The following is a 22,707-nucleotide window of genomic DNA, read 5'->3' as shown; positions in this document are numbered from 1 at the left end:
AGTTTTGATCTCTTTGCAGAAGAACATTGCAATGCTAATATCAGAAAGTAAGTTACTTTTCTGGAGGTAGATTTTTTTTCATTTTCACATTGCAGGGGGCTGACTCTTCTCCTTAATGCCTTTGTCATTCACGTTATTACTCTGCAGAGACCACTGGTCCAAATTCAAGTGATATATTTGACTTACTATTTTGTACACTTTTTTGTTGGTTTTATTCCTTTTGTGCATGTTTTTTTTTTCAGGACTACATCAAGTACAACTTGCTAGTTCATATTTTCAAACTCTTATGAGCATATTTCTAAAGTTTCTTACATCCCAAAGGAGGTGTCAGTCTCTACCATAAGGTTGTGATATGGTAACTAATTTACTAGTAGTCATCTTAGCAAAATTGCCTTTCTGGCATTGTCTTAAGATTTTCCCAACCCATGGCACAAAAAATCAACATAATAGAGAGTATTGAACATTTTATGGTGTGTTTGTGAATGAGTGTCTGGGAAAGGTCAGGCTTCCATAAGGCGGATCAGCCACCAGTGGGGCAGGAGAAATGTTCTCTGCTCCATTCTTGTTCCACCTTGTCACTTTTTTTTTTTTTTTTTTGTACAAGAGCTGAATTAACTTTTTGAGTGTCCTCTCCCCGATGGAAAATCTGAAAGCCACCAGAATGGGTAGCAGATAATAACAATATGGCCAATGGTAGTTTCTTTATCATTTTTTAAACTAATGTGTATTTTTGCCTAAAAAGCAAAACCTAACAATCCTGCCCTATTACCGATTCTCAGTATTTAAACCAGGTTTCATTATTTCTTTCATCTTGACCATCACATTCTTGAAAAGCTCCTTTTAAATACTGTCAGGACTATGCCAATATAGACAATGTTTCTCCAGGTGATGCACTGTCTCCCAAATTTTTCTTCCTATGGGCTGATACTCTACTGTGTTGTCACTTTTCTTGTGCTTCAGCTACAGACTGTCTCGCTGCGTCTGTGTCACGAACAATGGACAAAGACTGTTCTGTGCTCCTGACCTCCAATGACATGGCATGGCCTGCCTTCACACACTTCATCTAGCTTCCCTCCAAAGAAAACCAGGATGAAAATATCCAAACCGCCCATGGGAAACAGACACAGACATGTGCTGTCTCCTGAATTGTGCCCAGGTATTTTCTGGACAATGCTAAATGGCACAAGGCGAAACACTGGCAGGGAGCATGGCAACAACTGTTAAATAATATAGATATTGGTATGCTCAAGCTCTGACTTGCTCCCTGGGCATGGTTTTTTAGACTATTTACTAGTATAGATGTAATCTCTGAGGCTGGGACCAGCTTTTATTTTTGTTGGTGAAACAGTGTTAGCTCAACAGGTTCTTTATTACTGACAAAAGCTCTTTGGAATGATGGAAATAGTATCCTATTACTATAGTACATTTCTGATTTTTCTGGGAAACTTAGCTTGTGAAACTAGAGTAGGATGAAATGGAGTTTATAGCGATTTTTTTCTGCATTTTTAAAATTATTATTTTTCTTTCTGTAACATGAAACAAAAGGACTTGGAGTATTCTGAGTGAAACTACTAAAAATGCCCATAATATCTTCTGTTCTACTGCAAAACAGAATAATTTTTCTTTCTGAGTATCATTGAAAGTGTGGCTATCCGCACAGCCCCTGTCAAGAAATAATATGGATGGTCTAAGAGAAAGAAAAGCAAATCAGGAAACTGCCTGCAGAGATAAGAGGGAGGAGGATTTAAAAGGATAGTGTTTCCATAAATCAAGGCAACTGGTGACAGCTTTAAAGTAAGGGTCAAAAACATTGCGAGAGGTGTCACTTGGATAAGAAGTTAATCCAAGTTTCCATCTCTCTGCCTTTAGTGCTTGTTCAAGTGGAAGTTAAAGATCCCATAGCATTATTTAAGGATCATAAGAGATTGATATCCTGCCCAAGTTCTCTCTTTCAGGATCATCGGAGACCTCTGCACCAGTATCAATACACAGAGATTTATGCGATTGCTATAAACAAAGGAACACATTTGTCTGCATACCGTTGCTACAGTTTATTCAACTTGTTTGCGTAGCTGCAGAGAATGTTAAATCGCCAGAAGAATGATGGGTAGTGTACATTGTAAACCCCATCAGGATGGGTTTGCAATGAGAAAAGAAGAAAAAAAATATAATAGAACTCCCTGTCACAGAGGATTCCAAACAGCCATGAAAACTGATCATCAGAGCATCCCAATACCTACTGACCCAAATAAGAGGTTTTGCAAAAATTTCTCAAAAATCCCGAGATGCACTGTGTATGGCATTATGTTGCCACATCCTAATAGAAATTAATGTTTCCACCTCAAAAAAAAAAAAGACATTTATACCATTCTCTTGGGAGTCTGAAACCAAAGAGCTGAAAAGCCAACATGATCATTTAAGGATTCAGATTTTGCATTGCCTTACACAGAGTAGCCTTTACTCAGAGGGACATCCTTTAATGTGGGATTATTTTCCTGCAAGTAAATTCAGTTGATATAGGTTTTGAAATGGAAAGTATATGAGATAATTGGCCTGAGGAGGAGGGAAATGGTGCTTGTGTCTCAATGAAGCAGAAGTCAAACAACTGTGCTACTCCCACAACATATCATCAACAGCATAGGTAGGAGCTCGGATGTAAAAGTGTAAAAAACCCTCTTTAAACTGACACGTAGAAAGCAAACCTCTAGTTTAGGTATGACCCAATCCTGATTCATCCTTCCTTAATTTTCTGGAAAGTCCGTCGAGTTGTTAAAGAGCTTTCATGAGTAAGAAATCTATCAAGTGAGCTGTTTTTGAAAGGCAATAAAAGTGTTTTCATATTACTTTCTTTAAAAAAAAGAAAAAGGGATTCTGTCTTAATATTATTTACATAAATAATTCTAGCAGATATATACAAACTAGCTAGTGAAACATGGTGCTCAGGAATGGGAAACTGAAGGCAATGTGAATATGATTTCATTTCTGTAATGTTGTCATGAGTCTTACCCTTCTATTTTCATTATCCAAGTGGAAAAGAGGAAAAAAAAAAAAAAGGTCAGGGAAGTGACATTTTTCAGTATTAATAGCAAAAAGGAAATTAACTTGAAGGCATTAACAGCTGGAAAAATTGAAAATTCTGAGTCTGATTTTCCTTTTACACCAGTTTTACACCAGTAGAACTAACTCCATGGGATCAGGCTGTTGGACAGGTCTCAGGGCATGCTTCCCAGAATGATGATGAAGTGGAAAGGAGTTTCTTTAGGTGGCTGAGTTCCTGTCTAAATTACTATTTGAATGCTAAAGAGATTCTGCTCTAATTGTACTGTAGATAATCTGCAGTCTTGCATAGAAGCCTTTATTATTCAAATCTAAATATAATAAATCTTTTCAGAGGACTTCTTTGGCCTCCATTAAGTTAATTCTGACAATCCCAATGGAGTGAAAGCAGTTCTTTCTAAAGGGAATAATATTGCAGGTGGAAGGAGGAATTTAAGTGGCTGCTCTAAGGGAACACACAAGCTGGAGAGGTTACGATGGGGGAAAAAAATCGTGTATGCCAATTCTCACAGTCCCTGGGGTGGCAACAAGAAGATTTGCATTTGTGTGAGATGATTTCTGTTTTATATTGAAACACATGTGTTAGTGAGTTTGAAGCAAACTGACAGTATCTCTTTAATAGAACTGGAAATTATGAGCAGCAGGAATGGCATGACCATACAGAGCACTAGTGTATAATCTATTTACCAAGATAACAATCAAGGAAGAATCAATAACATAAAAACAGTGGGGTTTCTTCCTAGGTAACAAGTAAATAAAGAGGAAAAAGGCTTCCTGACTGATGCTTCAGTGATTCCCCAGATTATGGTTACTATCTTTTCGTTGATAGCTAATTTCTGGAGGACACTGAGAGGTTGCTTTTTTGCAAAGATGTTGAGGTAGCAGAAAGGCTTAAACATCTGAAAAGTGTTCAGCTGTTCAGCTGCCATCATGACAACTAAATGCAGATTCAATACTCCAACTAACTAATCTATGATTTCGTACAGTGATGAAGCAAGATTGCAGAAAACAGCCAAAAAGGTCATTACTGATGCACTGTATGTGTGGAGTAATTTGAAAGACAAATTAAACATATAATGATATTATAAAATTTGCAAATCCCTACCGTTAATAGTACTTTTGAATTGTAATGGAAGATTATTAGTTTAGTCAGGGAACATTTACATTGCACACAGATTGTAACAGTTTGCTGTTACATGAATATTGTAAATGATCTTTAAAATAGTCAGGGGCAGCACAGCTGGAGACAGTAGGCATCACAGCTGTCTGTTTGGGAATTTGTTTAAGCTCCTATGTTTGCAATGAGTACCAGAGTGGCTATTGCCACCTCACTGATGAATGCATCACTCAGTGTAAATAAATCCCCTGTAATTTCTTAAGTGTTATTCTGTGTTATCCAAGAGTAGAGGGAAGCAAGAGTGTCAAAATGTCAGTGAGAGGCAAGAAAGAAAATATCAACTGTCCTTTCTAAAGAAATCAATTACTTTCCTTGGAAATACTGTATTAAGAAGTGACTCTTCAGGTAAATTACATTTGTTTTTAAAACTTCATTGAATGTTGGTGAGCTGGAAAAGATTTAATAAGACGTTTCATGTGTTTGAATAAGTGAAAATAAATAATAATCCCCCAAAAAAGAATTTTATTTGGGATAGAGCCAAAAAATGACTTGCTGATCTGAGAAAAAATATTTTGCTTTGAAATGGGAGAAAGACCTCTTTTGAGCACTGAACAAAGAAATAAATCATTCACAGTTAGCTGCAGATCTCAGAGCACTTTAAGCAAGAACCATAGTTCCCATATTGCAGGTAGGGAGGCAAATTGACTTCATTGCAACTGCTCTGCAAGTCCAGGATCGGTGTGGGAGCAGAGCTGGAACATGTTTGGTCTCCCCAGGAGAGTAAGACCAAGCTGGTATAATGAAACTACTTTCAGTACATTGACCTGTCTGTTTTCTACGACAGGGAGCTCTCTGTGGGTTAAGTTACCCAACCATGATTAAACTGCTTGCAGTTCAGAAAACTCCCCATTACACACTGCAGACCACAGCGCGGACTTCAGGTTTCGCATTTGAAATTTTGGCTTCAAATCACAGCCTGGTGCTCTGTCAGTCTTCCCACACTGCTACTTTGTGGTGTTTTGCGCAAACTTGGGTTCTCAGTCATGAAGCAGTTCCATTTTCAGCTTTACACTTGAGTTTCTGCCTCCAAGCCTCTGTGTGCTCCTGTCTCACATTTGATGGGTGCAGATCGCTCCTGCTCTCCCGTGCATGAGGACACAGGTAGGTGTCCCTTACGGGGCTACTTGCATTTCTGGAAGCTGTTCAGGCTTTGTGATGAGAGAAGGTCACAATTTGCCTGCCTCTTCATCAGGTGGTTGGGAATGGATGGCAGGCAGCTCTCGTCTCTAATAGCCAGCACTAAGTAGAAAATAATCAATGCCTGTATGAGAGCTGGCATCAATCATTTTCATGCTCTCAGGGAAAATGTGGACCAGAGTTTGATTCCTGCCCTGCCCTGGGAGCAGCTATGCACTGCTACTTGCTTAGGCTCACACTAGCTTTACAGTTGAGCTCAATTCAAACTTTTTTTTTCTTGATAACATCTTTTTTTTAAAAATTCTATTCTATTCCTCCAATTCTTATTTTCCAGGACAGTTTAAGTATGCTGTCTGCATTACTGAAGTCAGGCTTTGGTCGGTTGGCATTTCTGTCCCTGGAGTGATTTGCTGGGTTACTCTTCTAGTGCCTGTGCTGCTACACTGTGGGGACTGAAAAGTGCCAGAACAAATGCAGAAAGATGTGCCAGCTCTTGGTACATGCTGAAAAATCCCAAAGCGACAACATTTGGCAGAAACAGAAACATTGTTAATACAGCAAGCCACTAAAATCTGTGTTTAATCATCAGAGCACCATCTCCCCACACTTGCAAGAGAATTTTCAAATGAGAAGGGAAACCAAAAGGCAAATTAAAGTGTCACAGAGGGTAGGAACAAAGTATGTGCTCAGAAGTTTAACTCCTTAGAGCAGAACTTCTCTTCTTGAGCCACTTTTTTTTTACAAGTGGGAAAAAGATCATGATCGGATGTACATGTTTTTATTAGAATGTGAGTGAAATGACCATATTTCAGTTAAATCCCCAGACACCCACTAGACCATGCTTGTGTTGAAAGCATTAAAAAAAATTGAGGTAGAAGAGGCCTATTAATGTTACTTCTGCTGGTTGCCAACACAGAATTCTTTCCTACAGACCATTATCTAGTATTTTGGGTGGGATAGTGGAGTCACTGACAGCTTTAATGAAGACAGCTCCTTCTTTTGCTGTGAATAGAGAAATTTTCTCATCCACGCTAACATACTGCCCCAGATTTGTGTGTATTCGTCTATAGGTCTAATTTGTAACTTCCCACCACACAACACTGAAAAGGAAGTTTCATAGTCAAAAATTGCTGCAATAGCATAGGAATGCAAAATAGTCAGCAAGATATGGCAGATACAAAGGCATACTGGCTCGTTTCTAATCTTCCTCCATTTCACAAGAGTGTTTCAGGGCTTTATTTTTTTGTTTTGCTTTATTCCTGCCAGGTTAGGCAAGTCATTTGTTGATTTTAAGGTATGAAGAACACATGGCAACTGGGGATGCCAATGTGCCACTCTAAACAGAAATGTGAACCCTAGTTTTCCATCCCAGATCTGCAACGCTATGAACACAGCTTCCGAGAACACAGTAATGATCTTGGTTAGACACTTAGTCACATACTCATCTGGGATTAATCAGTGTTGCTCAATGAAGATTGGTGAATTTACAGTGACTGAAGATGGAACCCTCTTCTTAGTCATTGGTGGTGCAATGATTGCTTTTCACTGAAGCACAGTGGGCAGTTGTAAAATGTTTGTCAGGTAGAATTGAAAAGAGTAAATAAAGTGCTATATGTGTAATGCTTTGGCCAGTCAGTTTTATAGGCCAGGTTAAGTTTCTTGGGATCATTAATAACAACCAATTATAACCCCCAATGAGGATCTTGGTAAAATTATAGTGAACTGTCTAGGTGATCAATGAACTAAACTTCAGTCCTGCAATCAAGAAGACAAATAAGCCATTTTTTAAAGGAGGATTTAGAAATGGGCAATAATAAAATAAATAGGATAATATATGATAAAAAGTTGTTCTTTACCCAAAGTAGTTTCTAAAACATCTTAAGTCTTCTTAAATTTCTTGGGAAGACAACTGTTTGGGCAACTGGCTGCTTTCCAGACATTCTATATTAATGCTCCATTCACAATTTGCAATTTCCAGGGCTTTGACAACAGTCCTGAACTTTAGTAAGGACACATCTAAGTTACAGCTGACCCAGAAATGTGAGCTGCCATTCACTGTACTGAGCTGCTCTTGCTCCACTAATCGTCTCTATTTTCCAGTGATTTCTGCATTTTACTGAGAGTACATGTAGGATGAAGGACCACACACAGTTCTTCCTGCTAGAAGGAGGCTTAATAGTCTTTTCGATATTTCCTTATGGGTTGTGACTATTGCACCTCTAAGCCACAAAATGTTGCCTTAAATTAGGGTAACACCTCAGCCCAGCCATGCCTAAGCATAATTAGTTTGTTCAGACTTTCACAGATTATTATTACAGCTATAATTTCTTCCAGGTTACAACAAGCTTACTTAAACAAAAATGTTCCCAAACACCTTAGCACAGAAAAATGCAAACTGAACATGATTCAAGCTTTCACTTTGGACCCGTTAATTTAACTCCCATCTTCAGCATTAGATTCAAACAGTTCTGCCATGCTTGAGTTTCCTTTACTCTGAATGTCTTCTGGTTTTTTTGGGTTTGGTGTTTTTTTTTTTTAACTTTTCACATTTCAAACACCAGAAGTACATGTCTGGAAATATCAAGCACTATTACATGACAGACAGAAAGAGGCACACAGTAAACTCAAATCACATCAAAGATTCCCAGAAAGAACAATGTCAGGCAGAAAATGAACATACCATGCCTGTACTGCTCAAAGATGAGTTTTTAGTTCTGAAATATAACAAACAGGAGAAAGAACAAATTCTTGGCCAAATTCTATTTTTTTTTCCAAGCATTCTGTGGCCTTGCTGGGTGAAAGCTGAGCTTTTGGGGAATGGGGTAAAAAAGGAGAGAATCCTGACCCTTATAAGCACCCAATGTAGCTGTAAAAATCAGACAGTAAGGGATAAATCTTGTTTTGCTACAAGAACAAGATTGTTCATTGGCTTTACTGAGTTGCACTGGTATAAAAAAAAAATGTAACTCAGCTTTGATGTGAACAGTTGTCTTCCAAATACACACTTTGTTTTCCAAAAGCTGCATTGTGTACTTTTATATAATGTTAGCATTTCTCTTAAATTGGATAAATGCACATGAACGGAAAAGGTTTCATGCAAATGAAACAAAGAACACATGTTGTACTAATGCAAAAATTGTGCTGGCCCATTTTGTTGCCAAAGGAGTCTCTCCACACCTGCTGTTACTTCCATCAAAACTAAGACCAGCCTCCCATCAGGTGGCCTGGACAAATTTCCACTTGGAATTGCTGTCTAACCAAGTCTTTAGGCAGCAAAATGCAACACTTTTGGACTGAGCACACTCAGGAATGTTTTTGACTGTGAAGCACAAAGCTAAAACCAAGGGTCAGCTGCTCTCTAGGCTATTAGCATGGAGTGCTATCAGCTACTGTTGTCCACTGCTAACTTATATCAATACACTATTCACTTTCAGCTCTGTTTTCCTGAATCTGTATATTTGAATGTGGTTAGGTGGAAAGACTGTCCCTCTGCAGGGCTATTTAGAACTATCAAAAGACTGGCATAAATAAAAATTAATGGCAGTGTAGACTTAGATTGTTTAAAATGTGTCTAAATTTAGGAATATACAGGCAGACTTTTAAATATTCCGTAGGTGTCTAAGATCTCATAATGATCAAGAGAGGTTTCGATAATATGGTTGACAGCACCTGGAAAAGCTATTCATCTCCTTTTAGAGTAGACATCTCTGGCATAATTTATTTGCCTGAATATAAGCATCTAGTGCCATACAAGACATACTGGCATATCAGATGATACAGAACAACGGGGAGGTGAATGCTCATCCAGAGTGACAGCTGGAGCCCAGGTGAGATACTGTAAAATATTTCAAATGGCCTTAGACTCCTCTGTTTAGGCAACCTGACATTGACCATCTGTGATCTCTAGCTTCTACTGGATTCAATTAATTTATCTAAATTTAAGTATCTGACATTAGTTGAAATGCCCTAGGAACTATGAGACTGTTGCACAGGACTGGAAGATACAGCAAAGTACTTACAGCAGAGCCATGTCCTTCTCAATTGGCAGATGGAGGCCAGGCAGCTGCCATAAGGTATCTCAAATGCCACCAGACATCTAACATGACTAAATCATGTCCTAGGTATCCACTGACTGCCATGAGAGATTGAACAATGTCTCTCACTCACCTGGAGATACTTAAATAATAGACACCTAAATTTAGGTGTCCAAATTCAGACTTAAGTCCTACAAATGACTAACAGCCTAGTTGAAAACATCTTTTGTTTCATCTCACCTTTTAAATTCAAAGTGAAAATTTGCCTTTTTATTTGAAGTTGTACAGCACAACACTATCCTGGTTTAGGTCATGGAAGTTATTGCAATGGTAAGGAAACTTCCGTGATTTCCATTCAGAAAGTCTATCCATTAGTCCCTTTTAAACTGAATTTCTGCTTACTCTGGTGTATATTTTCCTCTCTACTTTGTCTGTTTGATGAAGTAATACAGAGAAATTGGCAAAAGTGTGGACTAATCATTCAGTGATTTGGAAGTGTATTTTTTAAATCAGACAGCCACCAGAATGCTTGAATCAATAGAAACCAGAGCACCTCTAAATGTACAGAACATAAAGTACAATGATTTTAAGATGCAAAAGTAAAAGGAGAATAGCAAAATAATCATTCAACATTCCAATTAAAAATGAATGATGGTGAAATGTGGCAGATGACAGCTGACAGACTGCTCATGAAAAAAATGCAAACATAGTCATGATTACAGATTGTCTACATTTAGATGGACCTCATACACAGAGCTATGAATTAAGCCAAACAAAAGAACAAGATCTGGAAAGAAATGAAAGAGGAGGTTGTGCTGCTTGTCTCTAATGTTATGAAGAAGGCTAATTTAACACAGTTTCCCTGAATGGGTCATCATCAGTGGAAAGACAGATCTAAAAGCATGAACCTTTGCTCAGGATTTAGTAGTCTCAATATCTACAAGTCAGAATGGTCTGAAACAACTTTGTCTAATTACAAGAGAGAATGTGACTTAAGTTTAAATTACTCTAATATTAGCTATAAACCTACTGTACAACCAGATGTTTCCCATGAATATTCTTTGCTTTGCCGAAGCCCCATCACTTACTTATACCCTCTTCTGTGTTACAGTCTAGTTACAAAGCAAACTTTTCTGCTAAAGAACTTATCTAGTTACTGTACTACATAACTGCTCTGAGTTCTTCTACTTGCACAAAGTGTTGTTTACTGCAACAAATTCAGCTTTATTGGAATCATTTTCTATGTGTTTTAGTAGCAGCTGTTTTTATGTCCATGATATAAAAATGAACATGAAATTATAGATGGGAAGAAAAGAAAAGAAATTGTCTAAAGCTCTCTGCTCTTTAACTGAAATGTTGTCTGGCGTAGCAAGCCTGCTGGTGCTGTACATCCCATGCAATGCTTCTCCAATTCCCATTTGTCCCCATTTTACTGAGGTATTGTTTTGTTTTGTTTATCTTAGCTTGGGTTGTATAGAGTTTTATCCATGTATCAGATAACAAAACTTAAGCTTGACCGGACAGAAAACAGTTATCCAAACTCTAGTCATCACCATTAACTGAAAAAAGTCTCCGAGTGAAAAGAACAGAATGGTTATTTCAGGCAAGTGAAACATGAAGCTATTAGGTTGGCTTGCTCTACTAGATTTCAGAGGACCATATGAAACAATCTTAATTTAAGGAAAACAAGCCCTAGTCAGTGGAATTGCTTATCCAGCATTGGTTGACTCTGGGGATGTACAGTAAGACGATGATGTGAGTTTCCATTGTAATACTTAGATCTCCAAGTCTTTCAGGTGTCAGTATTGATTAATACTACTTGCTTCTCTGTGATTTGAAAACATTTAATATTAAAGCGAATTATTTGAAGTTTTCTAGAGCCTCCACACTCAGGGAAACATCATGGAAAAATTGTCTTCCTTTATGTTTTAAAGACACAGCATTATTCAGGTTACAAGAAAGTTAATGATAGCACTATAAACATACACACTTCTATCTGTAGTTCGACATCTGTATTAGGAATAGTCAGCCTAAACTCACTTTATATTTAATGGACTGTACTCAATGGACAATACCCTAATGGGGGACTTGAATCACGTTCTGAACATGTCACTGCACAGAGGGAGTCTAGACTGCAGTATCTATAGCATTCCACTATGCACGTGAGGTGATCAAGGTAAATCTTGTTACTACCAGTCTGGAGTTCAGGCTCTCTCAGCTCTAAAGAAAACCCCTCACACCTAATATTCTCAAAAAACACTATTTTTTTCATTCATGGCATAGAATATTAAAGTACTGATTTACTGTGGGTGAATCTTTGGCTGAACATCCCTACCTTTAGGATTGTATATAGAGGCAACGGTCTACTGTGGGTGACTGGGTTGCCAATGCTGAATATTTTAAACTACTAACCTAAATGTAGAGAAAAACACAGAACTGTAAAAGCCATCAGGACATACCAAAAGCAGGTTATTCTCTCATTCATAAAAGGGAAACTGTATCAATGCTATTGTGTAATACATTTAGATAATGATAGACTCTAACTGCAGAAAAAGAAAAATCAAGCTGCTACAGTTAAATGGTTTACATGTATATTTCAATTAATGTGACCTTCACAGGGCTTAATAGTTTTAGCTTTTCTCATTAACTTGTGTAACATTTTGTTCTTGCAAAAGAGTATTCAAGCTATATTCAGGCAATACCTGAAGAGTCATTACCATTTTTATTCCAAACATTTAAATAACCTCTGTAATGGGTCACTTGTTAGCTCACTGCTCAGATATCAGTCTGTTCCATGCTTTAGTTATAATGAGCAAGGATTTGTTTTCCAAGCTTTTACTGGGCCTTTGCTATGTACAAATCTTGTGAAGAACACAGTGTCAGAGACATGCACTTTCCAAACTACCCATGACAAATATACTTGATCACATCACATGGAAAAAAAAAATATTTTGTTGCTGTTAGAATTATTTTGTTGGACTAAGGGTTTAACTTTCAGTAAAGGAGGAAAGTGTTTTGTCTCTTATTACTTGCTCTGTTAAGAAAAAATCAGCTGTTTCAGAACGTTGAGTTTTTCATTTAAGCCTGCTTTTTGCATTCTTGAAGAAATGCCAAATGGACATCCCGGAGCCTGAAATACTCTGTTTATCCTCAATGCATACAAAAGCTTCACAGGCCTCCCCAGCCACATGCCTCAGACTTGAGCCCTCCTCCCCTTTGGATGTACCTATGTTGAAATGGAAATGTATGACTACTTTCTGGACTTACTGGAAGTATTTTGTGTGCCAATGGTAGAGTATCTGTGGTATCTTAACACCAGCGCCCTGAGGATTTACTCAGTGTGTGAGGTTAACTTATGTCAATTTGAAGCCAAGTTGGCTACACTGATCCTGTTATTGGAACTATTTAATTTAGGGTGTGTGTTGTTGTATTTAAATTGGCACTTCAGAGAAAAAAGTTCCATGACCCACTATAATTCTATATGGGACCCACTATGATTCTATAATGTCTGCCACGACAGTATTAGACTATCAGATTTTCACTGTTTTTAAACAAAACTGAAACACAGAGAGTGTGAAATGTCAATGCTACCAAACCTAGAACCTTAAATATCAGCTAGGTAGGTCATGATTGCTTTCATAATTAGACAGAAGAGGATAAGTTCCTTGAATTTCCTCAGTCTCAGAGACCTTTTATCCAAATCCATTACTTTCTATATATGGAACTGTGAAAGTCTTCCTAAAGTTCCTGAGTGGCTAAAGGTTCTATTAATTCTGAAGATGAAACAGCCTAGCCACATATATACCTCCAAATTCCTGACTATTGCTCCAAGTTCTACCCATGTTCTAAAACCATTTGTTGTAGTTTAACCCCAGCTGGCAACTAAGCACTACACAGCCACTTGCTTATTCTCCCCCAGTGGGTGGGGGGAGAGAATGGGCAGGGTAAAAGTGAGAAAACTTGTGGGTTAAGAACAGTTTAATAATTGAAATTAAAATAAAATAAAATTAAATAAAATAAAATAATAAAATAAAATAAAATAAAATAAAATAAAATAAAATAAAATAAAATAAAAAATAAAATAAAATAAAATAAAATAAAATAAAAATAATACAATAAAAACACTATAATAATAATAATAATAATAATAATAATAATAATAATAATAATAATAATATAAAAAACGTAATGAAAAGGAAAACAACAAAAGAGAGAGTGAGAGGAACAAAACCCAGGAAAAACAAGTGATGCAACTGCTCACCACCCACTGACTGACACCCAGCAGCAATCACTGCCCCCCAGCCAACTCCTCCCAGTTTATAACCGAGCATGATGTCATGGATGATGGTATGGAATATCTCTTTGGCCAGTTTTGGGTCAGGTGTCCTGGCTATACTCTTTCCCAGCTTCTTGTTCACCTCCTTGATGCCAGAGTATGGGAAGCTGAAAAGTCCTTGACTTAGCATAAACACTGCTTAGCAACAAGTAAAACATCAGTGTGTTATCACATTATTCTCATGCTAAATACAAAACACAGCACTATACCAGCTACTGGGAAGAAAATTAACTCTGTCCCAGCCAAAACCAGGACACCACTGTAGAAAAAAAATTGTTCCACTGGCCAACCCGAAGAAAGAAAAAGTTTGTAAAATTCCTCCACATGGATGCTGTGAAGAGATAGGAATATTTCTAAATGGTTCTATAAATGCAAAGTATTATCCATGACCTTAATGGTCACTTCTGCTCATTAACAGTAAAAACACATCTAGTTATATACATTAAGCAGAAAAAAGTCTTTAGCCTGTAAGATAATATTGTTCAGTCACTGAACCTTCCCTCTGAGGCTTTTAAAGTGCTTGGGGCACATTAAGACCCACCCTTAACCTTTTCCACTGACCATTATATGAGCATTGTCCTAAGTGATTAAGGCTCACAATGATGCAGGGAAATGGACAAATAGAATCTGACAGATTGGAAGAGAAAAAGTCTGGGTTGGAGGAAGTTTCTTATCACCCAGTTCACAGTCCTTGTCTGAACACAGACATCACGTGCCAAGCACCATATTCTAAAAGAGATCTGCTTTAGAAGAAGTATCCTAGTCAAATAGTGCATTGTGTTCTTTTTTTTTTTTTCTTTTTCCATTTCTAGGTGGTTATTATATACTTGATATTCAGTCTGTCTTATGGAGAAAGACAAAGCAAGACCAAATGAAAAAAGAAAGAAACTTCTCTCATTTCCTCCTACTTTCAGACACAGGTAACCTGGCTGGGACGTTACCTTGCAGAGCAGATCTGCATTTGCAAGGAAATACACTGAGATAACAGATATAATGTGACTTTATATTTATGCAAGACATCTTCAGTCCCACATTGTATTAGGCAACCTATTGCATATTACACGTCATGGACATTCACAACCTATTTCTCCTGCAGTATTCGAAATTTTGCTCTGTGCCATAACAATGTAAATAGGATCTTTACCACAATTTATAGCAAGGTAACAAAGCACAAAATTGTTCATGTTGATTAGAAATTCTGTTAGTGGCTGAAAGAACGTCTAGAAATAAAATGCATCTTGATTCACAAAGCAACACAGTACTGATGTGTTAGACACTCAAATATATTATAACTGCAATCAAACTAGAGCATTTTGGGGTTTTTTTTTAGAGAACTCTTGTATTCTGCTTTAATATTTCCTACCAGGGCTTTTGTGAGAAAGCAGAACATGCAAACTGTGGATTTGAACATGCTTGAATGATAGAACAGGTTCTACTCAAGAAGTCTTTCATGGGAAATATTTTAATACACTGGACTTTAAGCTCATTTAAATGGATGTGTGGAATTTTGTTTATTCTTTTGTGGGTAATAAAAAGAAAGGTGGGTGATAATTTCAGACCTGTACCAACCCAGGAATTCAAAGCAGTTGACTTTTTTATAGATCCTCTGAGAGAAGGAAATGACCACTAAAACCAAGTCTGTGCGGCTAGATTGACTTAGGTGGGGATCAAGCCCACTTCCCCCATTTGTGAATCTTTGGGGAAATTTCAATAAAGATAAGAGGATTTAGAAAGTTTACCTGTGGGCCCATCTTAACAACATAAAACAGAATCAGTTTCCATGAATACAACCCAATAATTTCAAATATCAGGCAAGTCAGATCAAATATATGCTGTAGACCTTTTAGAAAACGTAGTGAGTATTAATGCTATGTGAGCACTGACTGAATATTTGGCAGCAACATGGGAAATAGTCATGTGTGTCTTTCATCAGTTAGATTCCAATTCAGTCATTGTACCAAATTTAAGGTTCATAAACTATGGAAATCAGTTTAAACAGAGTAATTTAAACTCTGTTGTTTTAAATCCTCTTCAACACTTACAATTAGAAATTCTCAGTTGTGGCATTTTTGTTTCTGAGTGCACGTGTTGCCATGGCTACACATTGAAGTATTCACACAGCTTCTTGGGAATCAGGCATCAATAACAGATTGCTCCATCCCCACTGCCTTATATGGCCATCCCAGGCTGGCATTGACTCTGGTCGTCCTCCCTGATTTGGAGTCTGACCCCCACCCACAGGACAATGTCCCACGCTGACCTCATCCCATCCCCATCCCTATGGAAGTGTCTGATGCCCAGGGCTGGGGCTGCCCCAGCTGCCCCCAGCCTGACCTGCTCTGGATTGAGGGGGACTGACCCTGGCTGAGATGTTCTGCCCTGCCACCCTGAGGAGTCTCCTCATCTCCTCTGTCCCATAGGAAGCAGCTGGCCCTCAGCACTCCCTGATACACCCAGTTCCCTTGGTAATGCTTTCCAGACCTTTGCAATCTTTTGTTCACTATGTTTTTGCTGAATTTCTTTTCATGGAAATATGTGTGGACCACTTTTCGAAATGTTTTTCCCACCGTCTATGAGCAGGGGATGAGAAGTAATTCTGATGCTGTCACTACTGTCATAGCTGATTAGGATTGTAGCTTCTGAAGAGAATGTAACAGACTAGTTCACTTCTATTATACAGAGTCATTTTTACTGCCTCCTTAAATCAATGTAATTGCAGGAATTTCATAAAACTGCATTGATGACATACTCTGATCTCCGAGTGCTCTGAATCCACCTCAGCAAAAAAGTCTTCCTGGATGCAAACCTGCATGGTAACAAATTGCTTCTTCTCTCTTTGCACTTAAGTGAAGGGTCTACAGCAATGATACCTGCCTGCAGGTGATAATCTTTTTCATCACAATCTCTAGACATTTCTTACTCTACGGTATATGCTCCGTTCACCACCCTTTCATCTTCCACGTGGCATCCCCACATTCAAGTCACACTCCTGCTTTTTGGTTCTCCAACCAGAGTTCCTCTGTGCTCTGAGCTCCTCCAGCCCCTGCCTCCTTTTACATAGGATGGACTTCACCTTGTTGAATTCATGTCCTGCACATCTCCACCTACCTATTGTCATTTCATCAGCTCCAGATGTCTGCCTTTATTTCCATCCTAGTCTTCCAGCTTCAGTGCTTTTCAATACAAAGAGCAGTCCAAGCCTTATTTCCCTGAGGCAGTGTAGTTCAATGTCGTGGATTACCTAATACCACCTAGGAGGAATTTCTGTTTCTTCCAGACCCTTAACCAAGCACTGGAATTTAGCAAGAAGCATAATTGATCCCCTAATTCCTCTCAAACTATGTACGCTGCAACAACTTTACTTGCAACACGGATTTATTTGGTTTGTTTGCTTGAACATGTGTTACGTGCTCCCCAAGATTTATCTAATCAGTCTGACTTCTGGACTTAATATGAAGACAAGTTGTATTCCAGCTAAGCAAAAGAGTAAGGTTCTTAATTATAAAATTGGAAACACCTACAAAAGAAATGGACAAAAATAAGGAAATAATCTTAAACTCTGTCTTATCCTAGCTGTCACATGGGAGGATATTACTCAACTAGTGAACTGAGGAGCTGCTAAATGAATTTATTCTTCCAGAGTAGAGTATTTCTGCCTTTCACTTACATTTGAGGATTTTCTGCTGAATGTTGACAAGGTTTGAACCCATGCCTTAGGAATCCTTTTATTTCTCTAATGTTTGAGAGCCCTGGGAAGAGTATGGCCTTTCTTCTTGCTGCTTGCTGTCTATCAGAATGCAAAAGGAATGCTCTTAACCTTATTTGAGAATAAATCTCTTTAGGTACAGAGGAATCGTAGAGTGCTGATTCTTCTATCCTGTTTACCTTTTCTCTCAGGAAATCAGCTGAATTGCTGTGATAAAAATGAATTACAGTAGTAAACCTACAATGTACCACTCTGTAAGCTACATATCATGAGATTTTTTTGGAACAAGCAGCCATTTTATTTCTGGTTTACTGGCATATTATAGAGAGTGCATATAATACACTAATATACTTTTGGGGCTGGGTCACTGTGTCACAGTCTTATTCAGGAAAGAATTTAAGCATCTGTATAATACGAATCATGGGCTTAGGTCCCACAGGTGCCAATGGAAATTAAGCAGCTACTCCAGTGCTGTCTTGAACAGAGATTTATTCTTAAACCATCTTCCTAAAATAAAACATTCTCCTTTACTCTAGTCAAGGCTGGAATAAACTAAAATGAAACCACTTGTCATACAGGGGTTTGGTTGTTTTTTTGTTGTTTGTTTGAGGTTTTTTTTTTAAAGATTTTTTTTAGAATACCTCAAAGTTTCCTACTCATTAAATGTGTTTGCAACTGTACAAATATTAAAATTTACTTAAAACCTCTGAGACAGATAACCATAGCAATTTATACAGAGATGGATCTGATAAACTTTCACTGAAATGTTGCGTGCTTCATTTCTGAAGAACATTGATTATCAACACATGGCAAAGGCACTTCAATTAATGTCACTCAGTGAAGACAAAACAGCTATGTACCATAATAGCTTAGCCAAGGTCTCTAAGTCAGACACTCTTCAACACCTTGCACAACCTCTTATCACTCCTTTTGCTTTAAAAACCTGAGGCTTTTGTAGTTCACTGCTAGTCTTTGCTCACACCTGTCTCCAAACTTGTCCCATCTCCACTGTAAAACTGACTCGTGGTGGCAGCCCAGCCAATCTGCTGTGAGTGGTTAGGCCAGAGAGTATTTCTACCTCCACTTGCCTTTCCAAACTTGCTCCTTTTATAGTGTGCAGCATGCACTCAGTGCTGTAGGACACGAGCTCAGCAAGAACAAAATCCTCGAAGCAGCAACCCAACAATTGTCTACTCTTCACTTTATAGATTTCTGTTTGCAGCTTCATCTTTCTACTAATCTCCCTCTTTCTCCTGCTCTCTTCTCCCTCTCTCCTTCTCCCCCTCTCTCCTCTCAAACTTATAGACCTTTTCCTGTGGGGCCTCCATCAGGAAACAAGTTTTCTTGTTCTCAAGAAACAAGCAGTACAAAGTTGGCATTCTGTTGTCACATTACCTCCCAGTTTTAATCAAAAAACCTTTCAAGAACATAAAAATTAAAGGGAAATGAATTATGTTTCCAACCAGAAGTCAGAATTAATTCAAGATTTGTATTGGAGAAATAAGTGGTTCTTATTTCATTTCCAGGCTAACCAGGAGCCTGGGTCTCATTTCAGAGCTGGTAATTTCTAATGCTGTTGGAAAAAACAGACAGCCTGCTGTTCACAGTCATCTTTATAATATTTTCCAGCACTGGAAATTGTTGACTAGCACGGCCTTTGAACAAAAGCTTTCACTATGCTAAATTTAGATGACAGTCCTGTAGTAAGTGTGTTTTAAAAGAGCAATTACTAGATCGATACCAGTTTAACCACCAGCTGGATCAGAATAAGTCTTCTTTAGCAGTCTTTCAGAAAATGTTCTCTTCTGGAAGGAAAAATATGGGTGACTTGTCCAGCTAGTACCTTTTATCTATACGTGGAGTCAGTGGTTTACCTAGGAGGATATTCAGAGGAACAGCAAGACCATCCACAGGAATATCTGCTCTAGTGTATTAATGACTTAGTTTCAGGAGCTCAGAGGTCCCAGTTCTGCACAGTCTGTATGATATGAGCGTTGGGTGCCTTAGGTAAAAGCACAGGGAACAGAGAAGAGTCAAAAACACAGATGTAGGGCCTAGTCTATGGAACTCAGCCACAGACTGAGTGTTTTAGAAGGAAATAGTTCTGAGTAGCGTAGGCATATGCCTTGGCCTTGGGGTCAGGCATTACTCCCTGGAATTGAATGGCTTTAGAAATATAGAGGTTGCCAGATTACGGACCACCAGATGAACAGATATGCCTTCTGTATAACCCCAAGAAGGTGTCTATAGAAAAGAAGAAATTTGGATATACATCTGAATTGAGCTAATTTTTAATGAGCTCCCAGTAGCTCGTCATTCATACAAACTTTACAAATTGTCTACCAGAGATACCTTAGCTCTTTCTATTAATGACAGAAGAAATTTAAATAATCTAGACTACCCTCTACATGCCAAATGCGGAATGCAGTTTCAGACTAGGGATGCAATTTAGATCTCCAGTGTCATTTGAAATGGCCTAAAGTGTTGCTTCATAAGATCACTGGTAGTGTGTCATATCTGACAGTTCTGTTCGTTCATCTTAAATACTATAAACCACCTCAAACGGCTCTAGATGCATAAGTCTAGGATACTGAACTGAACTTTATGTGCCTCTTTAAAGGTGATTGAACTGCTCAGTAAATTCTATTGATGGTGTTGACTATATTGTCACTATAAAAAGAGATTAAATACCTATATCTCACGTGTAAGTGCCTTTCATGTAAGTGTATTAATCTTGATCTAAATGCCATGCCAACTCTTTTTTGAAAGTGCCATGGTGTCTACATTGTACGAAGAAAGAAGGCACAGTGGATCTTGAACCCACATCACCAAAGGCTGAGAAATAAATTTGTGGGTGAAACAGATATAGATAGGCAGCTAAGGGCTTTTAAGAAGAAGAGATAATATTGGTCGATCTGATGATCGCTAATAGTCGTCAATGGTCTTAGCTTGATGTTAGCTTGCTTATTTATAAGCAGCCCAGGGAACAATTTTAAGGAATGATTTGAAAGTTAAAGAGATGGCCTTGTGCATGTGGCATGAAAGGCAGCATGGAAAGGAATATGAATATGTTCTTTCTGAAGTTGAACAAGTGACCATATTTTGACAGGTTGGAAAGGAAACTATTTCCGTACTTGTAAGGTTGAGGTTTGAGTCATTTCCACTAAACAGAGCTACAAAAAGAAGTCTTAAAAAAAATCATACAGTTTTCTAAAATGCACACATTCCAATCAGGCCTCTTCCATGGGATTTCTGGTATAAACCTTGTGATTATACTGGAATTTCAGAAACAGCTCGTAGTGCTCCCAAAACACAGGGAGGAGTCCCTCCCAGGGCTGGAATATTAAGTTGGCTGGAAGAGTTGTTGGCTTTACAAAACATTTGTGTTCATAATGAGATTTTTTTTACATTTTTTAAAGATTTACATGAGAGCTCTGCAGGGATACGAGACACTTATCAGATAACTCACAGAAAAATAACTTGTTTAGTGTAACAGGCTTTCTCTGAGGCTGCCAGATATATTCCATGAGCACATGTAGTCTGACTTTTAAAAATACAATTTCTTAAAACATCATTAGCAACTGATAACTATGTAAAATGTCATTGCATTATGGAAAATATAGTCGTACGTTTATTGGAATAATTTCTTTGTACTCAGATCTATGTTTAAAACACAAAGAATCAAGTTTCATTTAATGCATTCATTGAGCTCTATGGAAAGAATACAAAGTGAAACTAATTCTGACAAGTCAGTGTAATAGAATGAACTCTATCTAGAGTATACTTTATTCCAATTCATGTTAACATCCCTACCCTGCAGCCTCAGGTGTGAATTTTAATACCATGATGAATCTTTGTGGGAAAGAGACTCTTTGACACTGAAGTTGTTTATATGCTTTCAGGATGTTAATGTTTCAGGTATGGATATAACGCCTCCACAGTTCTGAATTATGAAATAATCACTGCAGATTACTGTAACTGTAAAAGATTGCATCTTTTCATGTAGATTCTTCTATAGCTTGCCAAGCAGGCTCATGTTTGACTGCAATAGATTTAAAGGAAAAAGCATAGCATGCTGGTAATTGCATATAGGAAGCTAGCATGTTTCCTTAATAAAGTCCCATCTTTCATGAGTACCCAACACCAACAACAGAATTTTCTTGAAACAGATCATTTTTTGCTTTCTATTTAGACATGAGTGGTGTATCAGCACCAAAGAGAGTTTGCTGGGAGCAGATAAGTCTGTTGGCTGTTGAACAATCAAAAACCTTTCTTGTTTCTCTTTCTAAATGGACCCTTGTGTATACATTAAAACCGGTTAATTTAGGTTGGAAAGAAATTTATAAATGTATTTTCCTTTCAGCCACTATAATTTGAAAGGCCCAGAAACTGAAATATTTCAGGTTTTTCTTCAAAACTTGTTGGAAAATTAAATTAACAGCATTAATTCAGGAGTGGTTTATTGAACTCAGATTCTTTTGAAGCATTTCCAGTTCAATGACCATTTTGCTAACTCCAGGAAAGGGTTAAGTGGATTTTTCCTTAGCCTCCCTCTCCCTGTAAAAAACAGTCAAGCCACAGCTTCCATGCTCTCCCTTGGAAGAGGGATTTATCTAGTAGGCTGTAGTCCCTGAATCTGTGAAGTTCCAGACCTTTAGCAAGGCTAAACTCTTAGATTTACAGTAAGGAGTCCAGTGGCCCCAAACCTCTGTTTTCAGGAACAGAGTCTGCATTTACTCAGTCTTTCATGATCTTTCATGATTTGTCTTCATAGATGGTCTTCCTTGAAGAGAGGTGCAACTGTTCAGTGAAACACTTACTCAGTTTTGGTCAATTGCACCACTACTAGCGTTAATGAAACTTCCAAGATGTGTTTCCCTGTATATCAGGGTTTTGTGAATAAGGAGAAAAACCAAAACCCACAAATGAACACTGCAAAATTTCTGATCCATGCAATACTTTGGAAGTGTATGATTTTGATCTGATTCAATTAGATTCGTTATTGCAGGAAAATATAACTTCCCAGAAACTAGACTGTCTGCCTTTTGTCAATGTGAGTTTTCTTTGTTGCCATCTTCAAAAATCATGTTGATTTGGAATGGGAAAGTTGTCATAACCAGTTTATAAAGTTGTTGCTGAGGGTAATAAAGATTCATTTTTCCATACTCCTGGGAGACGTCCTCCATACTCCTGAATGCATCTGGATGCATGTAGATCTAATGGCTCAATGACTTGAGTACACAGTCATATTAGGATTTAG

This window comes from Nipponia nippon, unplaced genomic scaffold (assembly GCF_047370975.1).
Source record: "Nipponia nippon isolate SJK-2023a ecotype South Korea unplaced genomic scaffold, ASM4737097v1 scaffold_3, whole genome shotgun sequence".
Classification (NCBI taxonomy): Eukaryota; Metazoa; Chordata; class Aves; order Pelecaniformes; family Threskiornithidae; genus Nipponia; species Nipponia nippon.
The sequence above is the reverse complement of the archived record's forward strand: the minus strand, read 5'-3'. Positions refer to the sequence as shown.